Genomic DNA, 10528 nt, shown 5'->3' on the forward strand with positions numbered 1-10528 from the left:
GTTTTGTTTCATTTTGTTTCATTGTGTGTGTGTGTGTGTGTGTGTGTGTGTGTGTGTGTGTGGGTTCCAGCAGAGATGTGTCTTGCACATCTTTAAGGGAAAATCTTTCTTGCTGCTCCTAAGAAATAACCTGGCTGTCTTTTTCTTCTTTGTTAATATGCAGATCAAAAACAATCCACAGGGCTCTTTTCATCAAAAGCAATAGCAGTGTTCAGTAGTTGCTACATAAAAGCAGCCTAAGTCAGATCTGAGTCACTACCTAATGCCAAGGGTGGACAACAGAGGGTCCATTGAGACTCTCCCATGGTGTCTATCCATTGCAGCTGATCCAGTGTGACATTCACCATCTGCTTATCCCAGTTCTGTTTCCAAGAAGCTTTGCTGAAGAAGGGTGTTTCCATTACTTGTTCTCCCTCTAACTTGTCCAAATACCATGTGGTAAACTACCATGACTAGGACCTGGAAAGGAAAATGAGACCAGAGGAGCACAAAACATGCTGGTTACTTATTTGTAGGACAAACAGACCATCAGCCCATAGTGCAGTACTTCCAGTGCGTCAGTAAACACTTCAGGGATTTGAAGAATATCAGAAAACACAGCCACTCTCCAAGAATACTGTCTTCCTGTATGTTTACCTGTAATTTTCCAGCATTAGTAGTCCTCCTTTGGGGAACTGTAACGTTAATTTGTCACTCTGTGGATGAAGTAGGTAATGTTATGTTATTTGTACATATTAACATATTAGCATGTGTAAATTTTTCTAAAGCAGCACGGAATGTGGCCTGGAGAACATGCAACCTAGGACAAGGGAGTTTAGCTGAGAAACAAAAGAAGACATTTAAGTATGGAATGTGTCTGGGAGTGAGTTGCTAAAGTAGGGGTGATGTATATGGTAATAAATGAAATTATACCAAAGGAGAGCATGAGGCAGAGTGTGGAATTGGAAGTGTGGGCTCATCGTAGACAGGGATAAATCAGGAGCTGAGGAATAATGAGAAAGGAAGTGAATAGACAGGTTTGATTTTTTGTTTGTTTGGTCTTTTTTTTTTTTTTTTTTTTTTTGCCAATTAGAAGGGTTGCTGATGTTCAGCCCTAGAGTGATATTGAGCAACATCTCCTCCTCAAAATGGAATCATCTTTGATATAAGTGAGGAGTGCCACTATTCAGTAATGTTTTACAGACTACTCTGCCCAAGACAATGGAACAGTGAAGAAAAGATGGATTACAAAGCCCTGTGGGCTTAACTAGCCATATGTGTGCTGACTGCCTACGGACAAAGATGACTACGGCATGTAGTTAATATTCAACAAAAACCAGCATCCTAAGGTAAGTTCCCTTGCTGCTTGGACCAGCTGAAATATAAGGGAAACACTTGTTGTCTGGGCAGTTACATCAAAGAGAGAAAATAGTTTCACGCTCTTGCCAGACCTTCATATGTTCATTAAGTTCAGGTAGGAGGTAGAGGGCTTTCTTGATGATACAACGCAGAAGTGAAGAGTTTTAAGGAAAACAATGAAGGCCTCTGCATGGGGCTGACGATGCTGCAAGAGGAAGATGCTGGTAATAGGAGTTGACTGTCCCTAGGTTCAGGCAGTAAAGGGTAGCTCAACCTATAGGACAAGTGGATGACACTTAAGTTCAACTGGATAGCTTCAATTAGCATGTAGAATAATCTGAAATAATTGTTTACATTTTTTCACATCAATTACCTTAAACCAACGTTTCCTCTTCCATGTTGGAATAATTCCTTCAGTCTTCGAAATAGGAATGGATTTGAAAGGTACTGGGAATAATTTCCTTTAAATACTACTTTTCAATTTGACTCCTTGTGATAAGAGGGACAAAGGTGGCTCATGGTGGGCTTTACCACAATATTTAGACTATTAAGTTATGGAGCTTTGAAATAGGTAAGAATTAATATACATTATCCATTCACAGAGGTTACTAAATCATAGTTTAATGATCCAGGCATACTTCATTTTATTGAGCTTTGCTTTATTGTGCTTTGCACATATAAATTGTGTTTTTTCCCAGTTGAAGGTTTGCAGCAACTCTGCGTCAAGCAAGTGTGTTGGCATGATTTTTTCCAATAGCATTTCCTCACTTTGTGTCTCTGTATCACATTTCACTAATTCTCACAATATTTCAAGCTTTTTTCATTGTTACTATATTTACTGTGACGATCTGTGATCAGTGGTTATGGCTCGCTGAAAAGCTCAGATGATGGTGAGCACTTTTTAGCCATAAAGTATTTTTTTAATTAAGGTATTTACATTTTTTTTAAGACATAATGGTATTGCACACTTAATAGACTACAGTATGGTGTAAATATAATTTGCTTGCACTGGGAAATAAAAACTTTCATTTGACTTGCTTTATTGCGAGAGTCACTTTATTGTTGTGGCCTGGAACCAAACCTGCAAATCTCCGAAGTATGCTTATATTCACCTGCTCCGTTCTATCCTTAAAGCATCAAAGCCAACAAACCCAGATTCTATGCCCATGCCCTGTGCATTTTCCATACGTATAAGCTAGACAAGCATGTTTTCTAGAAATCCCCCTTTTCCTTTTTGCTTCCAGCTGGTTTAATCTATTCTTATCTCTTTGATCATATATTCCTTTCCATATGTCTGACTTTAGTGTCACTTCTAATTTTGTCCGTTCATTCTCATTTAGTTTTAGTAATCTTTCAGACATTCCTTGTGGCTTGACTATTTCTACCTTGGGCCTTTGCACTGCTACTCAGATCTTTACTTTCCTCAATCCTTTGATGTCCCCAGTTGCCTTGGGTAAGAAATTCCATTCCAGGTTGCTGTAATCCCAGCCCTGACTAGTTCACACCCCTTGGGGAAGATTGGGGTGGGGTGGGGATTGGACATCACTTGCTTGATGTATATTTAAAAATCCTTAGTCCTGTTAACACTCAACACTGGTTTAATTTCCAGCTAAAAATCCTAAACTGTGGCTTATAGCTGGCTTCATTACTGAAGGCTAAGTTTTATCTGTGAGGGTTTCTCTTATCTTTGCATTTTACCTATTTAGCTATTAAAGCAATCCCTAGTGGTTTTTAGTTCTTCTCATGAAACCTATTTTCCTCTTCTGCACAGTTTGGCAGAAAGCAGGTAAGACTACGGCCTTCTGTTCATCAATGCCTGTATATGAGAAGAATGGACCCCACATTTGCCTTTCCTCCAATTATATAGCACCTAAAGAGAACCGAGAACTAGTGTGCATGTGGATATATATGTAACTCCTTCTTTTTATACAAATGGGTACATATACAATATCCTGTACCTTTTTTTTTTTCACTTAACATACCTTAAAGAACAAAGATGAATGATGTGATGGTTAATTTTATGTGTCCACTTCAGTGCCCATGGGATGCACATGTTAAACATTATTTCTGGTTTCACCATAAGGATGTTTCCAGATAAGATTAGCGTTGAACAGGGGTGGGGGAGGGGACTCAGTAATGTAGATTTCCCAATGTGGGTAGGTAGCATCCAATCCCTTGAGGACCTGAAGAAAACCAAAGGTGGAGAAAAGAATTTTCCCCTTTTTTCCTGCCTCACTGCTTGAGCTGAAAACTCATCTTATCTTCTCCCACCCTTGGACTGAGATTTACACCATTAGGTCTCCTGGTTCTCAGGCCTTTGGTTTCTGGCTGAAAAATGGCACTGATTTCCTGGGTCTCCAGCTTGCAGATGGTAGATAGTGGAACTTGTCAAACTCCATAGTCTCATGAACCAATTCCTTATAATAAATGCCATATAATCCTGAAAAATATAAGCAGTATAATATTGCTAAAAGAAATGCTAAATCAAAAAAAGATATTATGATCTTGAGTGTATATATATATATATATATATACACACATATATACACACATATATATACATATATACACATACCTATCAATAGCCCATATTGATAATGTGAAGAGAAATAATGTGAGAGTGATAATGTGACAATGTTAGAATAATGTGAAGAGAAAAATAAGCAATTTTAGTTGAAAATTTGTAGGCATTTATTATGCAGAGTGTTTCAAAAGTCTTAGTGAAGTTTTATGCTTTAATGACTCTGGAAATTTAAATGCTCCAGTTACAAATATATCACTTGATAGTATAATTATTTATATTACCCTTCTACTTATTTATTTTTGTGGGTTTGAAAAGTAAATTTTTAATTTTAACTGATTTTGGTGTAATAGTTTCTGAATGACGTTTTCTCAATGGCTCAGTGGTGGAAATCTACTACTTTGCCACCTAGGTCACTTGATCTGTTTCCATTAGACTTTTTCTTGTGGGGTCATGTTCAAACTGTCTGTCATGTGTTTATCAACACCTCCTTCTTGGAAGATCTTGAGGCCAGGATTATAAACACTATTCTTTCAATTGCTGAGCAACAGCTGAGAAAAGTTTTTACAAAATTTGAAAATTGACTAGAGTGATGTGTAGCACAAGACAGTAGTTATATTGAATTTTAGTAAGAAACATAGTGGGGTACCTGGGTGGCTCAGTCAGTTGAGTGCTGACTTTGGCTCAGGTCATGATCTCGCACTCCATGAGTTCAAGCCCCATGCTGGGGTCTGTGCTGACAGCTTAGAGCCTGGGGCCTGCTTTGAATCCTGTGTCTCCCTCTCTCTCTGCCCCTCCCACCTCTCAAAAATAAAATAAACAAAAAAATTTTAAAAACTAAAAGAAGAAACGTCATTATTTTAAAATATAAATAACTTTTCAAATAGTGTTAATGTAAGTTAGTAGGACTTACACATCTGAAACAATATAAGCTTAAAACTGCATTAAGACTCAGCACTCCCTGAATAATCTAGATATGAAAACTTGGTTTTAATGTGTTAATAAATGTCTCTGTGAATCTATGGTTTACCTTTTAACTTTGTTATCTTTTGGGAGGAATAGTTACAATTTTGATGTGATCAAATTTCTTAATTTTTGCAATATATATGTGAGAGAGGTGTAGGACTGTGATATGTCCGTGGCCATTCTTCAGTACTTGAAATCATAGTTACTCTGTCAAATTGTCTTCTAAAAGCTATACAGTCTTGTCCTGCATATTTAGGGGTTCACTCCATCTAGAATTTGTGGTGGTGTGATGCAGAGATAGAATTGGACTTTTTGAGTACATGGCTGGCTTATTATTCCACTTCATCTTTTCTCTCCTTCTCGATGTCAACTCTGTCATGGCCAAATTTGCATATACACCTGGAATTATTTCTGGGCTTTCCATTTATTCAATGTGTGTAATTACCCTATTCTAATTGCTATAGCTGTGCAATTTCTTCTTCTTCCCCTCTTTCCTTCATTCCTGTCTTCTTTCCTTCCTCCTTACTTCCTTCCATCAACTTTGTTAATTATATATATGATTTCCTGCAACAAAACACCAAGTATCTTCTTTATAAGTTTAAAGTTCAGTGAATTATGCCAACTACATTCGTATGATGACAATGCCAATCAAGATATGATTCATTCCTATCACCCCTGCAGGTTCCCTTATACTCCATTAAGGTCAGAACCCCTAACCCTACTCAACAACTAATTTACTTCTGTTACTATAAATTAATTATTTTTCTTTTTCATGAATTGTATATAAATGGAGTCATACAGCATATGCTTATTTTGTGGCTGGGTTCATTTGCTCAGTATTATATTTCTGAGATTTATTCACATTGCTGCCTTTTACTACTGAATAGTATTCCCGTGTATGAAGATACCACAATTTTTTCTCCATATTCCTTTGTGGACATCTGCCTTTCTTTCAAGTTTTGGGGTAATAACTTTTCTTTTATTGTGGTAAAATACACATAACATTAAATTTACCATAGAACCATATTTAAGTGTATAAATTAGTGGCAGTATGTTCAGATATTGTATAGCCCTCACCAATCTCCATTTCGAAATTTTTTCCTCATTCTCAGTAGATGACTTAAACAACGACTCCCATTTCCCTCTACTCCCAAACCCTAGTAAGTAACCTTTATTATACTTTCTGTGTCTGTATGAATTTGCCTATTTTAGGTTATATGTGGAATCACATAATATTTATCTTTCTGTGTCTGGCTTATTTCACTTAGCATGATGTTTTCCAAGTTGATCCATGTTGCAGCATGTAGCAGAATTTCATTTGTTTTTAAAGATGAATGATAATCCAGTGTATGTATATACCATGTTTTGTTTATCTACTCATCTTCATACATTTTGGGGTTGTTTCAGCTTCTTGGCAATTGTGAATAATGCCACCCTGACCATGAGTGTACAAGTGTCTAAATCTCTGCTTTCAATGCTATTGGGTAGATTCCCAGGAGAGGGATTGCTGGATCATATGGTAATTCTATGTTTAACTTTTGGGGAACCCACCATACTGTTTTCCATAGCAGCCACACCATTTCCAACCACAATACACACAGGTTCCGATTTCTGGAATTTTTGTTTGTTTTTTGTTTTACAATATCCATTTAGTGGTGTGAAGTGGTGTCTTGTGGTTTTGATTTGCGTTTCCCTTATGATTCATGCTATTGAACATCTTTGCATGTGCTTGTTGGCTATTTGAATATCTTATTTGGAAAAAAAATGTATTCAAATCCTTTGCCCATTTTTTGTTTTCATTCTTTTATTTGTTATTTATTCAAATAATAGTTAACATATAGTGTATGCCAATACCACACTGTCTTAATTACTGCAGCTTGAAGTATTTTAAATAATGCTACTGTGAACATTCTTGTTCATGCACTTTTTTGGATATATTTTTATTAGTTTTGGGTGTATACTTAGCTGTATAGTTTCCGGGTTATATGCTAGATGTGTTTTTTGGCTTTATCTAAAACCTCCATATTGTTTCCAAAGAGGTTGTACCATTTCACACTCTCAACAGCAGTATATGCTCTACATACATGCCAACATTTAGTGTTATCAGGCTTTTAAAATTTTAGCCATTATATTTTAGCCATTATATTTTAATATAGTATTGGATTAAATCCAAACTTTTAAAATAAAATCCAAATTTTTAAAATAAGGAAAAAGGTTTACACATGCACACATTTTTTTCTAATTCTGATATTTACCATTTTTTTTGTGTTCTTTGCAGAAATCTGAGTCTCCATTTAGAAACATTCTTTAGCATAAAGAACTTCCTATAACATTTCTTATGGTATGATTTGCTTATGATAAACTCTCTCAGCTTTTGTTTAGAAACGGCCTTATTTTACCTTCATTGTTGAAGGATATTTTCATTGGATATAGAATTATAGGTTGACACTTTTTTTCTTTTAGCACACTAAATATGTCATTTTACTGTACTCTGTCTTATTTCTGATCTGTAGTCGTTCTAATGTTTGTCTTCTATATATAATATGGCTTTTTTTTCTGGTAGTTTTTAAGATTTTCTCTTCAACACTGGTTATTCAGCAATTTGATTATTATGTGCTGTGGTATGGTTTCTTTTTGCTCAGTCTGTGTAGGGCTTGTTGAGCTTCTCAAATCTGTGGGTTTCTAGTTTACATCAAAATTGGAAAGGTTTAGGTATGTGTTTTATTTTTAGAAATTCATTGTTTCCAGATTTTCACACTCTCCTAGCTTTAAAAAAGTTTCCTAACTTTAAAAAAGGTTTATTACCAGTAGTTTATGGTTGTAAGTTTCCTGTTTTTTGTACCTGATGAATTTCATTATGTTTGTTTATAATTTTTCTTCTCCTCTCCTCATCCTCTGTTCTTTGTTCTAGTTCTCCTCTTCCTCTTTCTTTTTTATTGGTATTTTTTTTGCCAAGATGGCACTTGATTCTCTATGCTGTGGAATCTATCAGACAATTTCAAATTTATCTTTGTTAAGAGTCAGTATTACCAATTCCAGAGCACATTTTATGTTAATTTTCTGCTTATAATTGCTTCCCTAGGAATGGAGTGCAAATTTGAACTCTATATCTCTCATTGCACAGACTTGGATTTTCAGTTTAATATAGATTAGTCTTTTACCACATATATTTCAGAATATTTATTGGGTCCCATGTTATGTCCTTCCAAGCTCTGAGCCTTATTCAGGAGCTCAAGTGTATTTGCTTAACAGCCTGGATCTTAAAACCTCCTCTCCTAGATATTTATCCTATATTTAAATCTGATGCCCCTGTGAGCCACTTGTCTTTTATTTTAATACTCAGGTATTGCTTTGAGTTTCTTTTTTTTTTTTTGAAATTTTCAAGTTTGTGTGTGTGTGTGTACTCCAACACTTGATAATGTTTGTAGTAGTAGAACTTTGTTTCATGAGCTCTTTTACTGAAATTCTTACATGTGTTTATTTTGAAATATGAATGGAAAACCAAGAATCACTAAATATTTGAATAAAATACGACATAAGATTTATTGTAACATATAAATAAAAGAAGGTTTCAAAGAAAATAGAGCTCTTTTAAGAATAGAGAAAAAACACACAAAAAACCTATTATTAATATGCTCAGAGACATGGGAGCTGACCTATCATCCATCACATAACAGGATGCTATGAAAAAGGAGATTTGGGGCTTAAAAATGATATATTAGTGATTATTATTGCCAAAACAAAACAAATATTGAGTGGAAGAATTAGGTAAAGGATTGAAGGAAAAAAATTCAGACTACCTTCATCCATGAAGTAAAATAGGAAGTAGAAACAAAATATAGCAGAAAAGATAAATGACAGAGGAAAAATCTTAAGGGTCTAACAGTCAAGTATTAGAAGTCATAGAAAGAAAAATGTGTGGAAATGAATGACAAAATATTTAAATAATGGAATATAGATTTTAATAGCGAAAAGATATAATAAATAACAACAAATGGAAAAATCATGGTGAAATTTCAGAACTTTAATGACAAATAACTAAAAGTTTGCTAAGACTAAAAAAGTAAATCAGTTGAGTATGACACTTCTAAAGGAGTAACCTGCGATCATAATATTGAGTGCTAGATGATTGTAGAAAAATACTTTCAAAGTTCTGATGAAAATGATTTTTAACTTAGAATTGTATACTCTGTCAAAATGTAAAACAAATGTGAGATCAAAGTAATTTTCAGATATGAAAGACAGAAATCTGTTTCTCACAATATTTTCTTTTTTTCTATCTCAGCAATAGAAAATAATTTTTACTTAGACTCACTCCAACTAAGCTTAAAAAATACATTCTCTGCCTCCTTTGCAGCTATAGATGGCTATACAATTGCATTCTGCCAGTGATTTGTAGTAGATGTGTTGTGAGGGGAGTTTCATGGAGATATCTTTAAAAGAAAGAGAATTTTCTTATTCTTCCAATTTGTGGATCTAGTAGCTGGAGCTCTAACATTTATTTTTGCTTCTTTGGCTGTCTTAAGAATGAAAGCCACAGATGGAGGACAGTGGAAAAGAAAGAGGAATTGAATCTTATTTTGGCATTCAGTTGGCCATGTGATGATACTTTGGCAATGATCTGTAGTGGAAGTATTGTGATGGGAGCTACAAAGAACCATTTGGATTTAACTAAAAAGAGTTATCGAGGAAAAACGAGGATATTTGTGCAAAAGACCTAAAGAAGGTAAAAATAAAAACTTCAAGAATAAAATAAAGGCCATTAGAAACTCCAGGGAAAATATAAAGCATTTTAAAATAGCATTACTTTGTTCTATAATGAACTGTAGTTACACAAGCAAAACCACTTAAATAATAATAAGGGCCTTTATGAGGGAAGTTTTCTTCCAGAAATTATCACTGTTTGCTTCTGCTGGGAATCTTTATTCAGATTATGAAAATTACTAAACAATTAAATTTCTTCAGGGTATTTAAATGTTGGCCTGTTTTCCTGAATTTACCTGATATGTGGTGAGTGCTCCATAGGCACACTCTCATTTAGCTTGGGAATGTTTATTATACATATGACTATCATTTATATTGTATTGATTCTGATAATTTCTTCAGGAATTCCAAATACAGCATCTTGTAAATATCTCAATAATACTAAAAATAAGCCTTTATTTTGCTTGTTTGTCTAATTGCTGTCATTTCTACTAGACTGATTCATTGATCATAGAAATAGTATTTTTCAGTTTTATATTTCCAGAACTTAGCCTAGCATCAGGCACATCAGAAATTCTCACATTTATTAAATGAATTAACATGGAAAAACTTTATCTCATTATGAGAACATGTTACTTTTGGGCTATTTCCTCAAGGAGGGAGAAAAAGAAAACATGAGAAAAGAGGTGATTGAAGGGGAAAGGAGAATACTGAACACATTTAATAGATGTCCCTTCTCCAAAGCACTTAAGCAGCAGCAAGCATACCCTCAGAGGATGTCTGATGATATTTCAAAGTTTCCCTTCACAGATCACCTTGCAATCCCAGATCACAAGGTGGGAACTGCCAGCAGTCCTGGTATTAAACTACAGCACCAGCTTCCAGTCCTCCTTTAAGTGAGGTGGCTTGCGATGGACTAGCCTAGGGTAACTGTGCCAACTTACAGCTGCCCTGTCCCTGTCTTCCTGCCAAATGGACTCAGACTTCAAGTGAGTAGTT

The sequence above is a fragment of the Panthera leo genome, chromosome D2 (assembly GCF_018350215.1).
Source record: "Panthera leo isolate Ple1 chromosome D2, P.leo_Ple1_pat1.1, whole genome shotgun sequence".
In the NCBI taxonomy this organism is placed as follows: Eukaryota; Metazoa; Chordata; class Mammalia; order Carnivora; family Felidae; genus Panthera; species Panthera leo.